This window comes from Penaeus monodon, chromosome 19 (genome assembly GCF_015228065.2).
Source record: "Penaeus monodon isolate SGIC_2016 chromosome 19, NSTDA_Pmon_1, whole genome shotgun sequence".
In the NCBI taxonomy this organism is placed as follows: Eukaryota; Metazoa; Arthropoda; class Malacostraca; order Decapoda; family Penaeidae; genus Penaeus; species Penaeus monodon.
In genome coordinates, this window is record NC_051404.1 from 25,438,414 (window position 1) to 25,438,722 (window position 309).

Here is a 309-nt window from a genome sequence, read left to right on the forward strand (position 1 = left end):
ATAAAAGTGTACGGTAACGTCTGTCAGTGTAAGAAGAAATAGTCGGACCGAGTATGGAATTGTGGAGAATGGTTTGCAATTAGGGCGATCTTTCCGACAACATTAATCAATCCTCGCCGTGAGCAATGATTGTGCTCTACAAATGATGATAGTTGATTCTTTATTTTGCCGAGAACTGTATCAAGGAGAATCTCAAAATTGCTTGTGATAGGTGAGACCATGCCGAGGTCCTCAATGAATGTCCCAAGTACTGCCCGTAGCCTTGCGGGCAAGACATGGTGGTCAGCATTTGAGAGAGGCAGGCATACC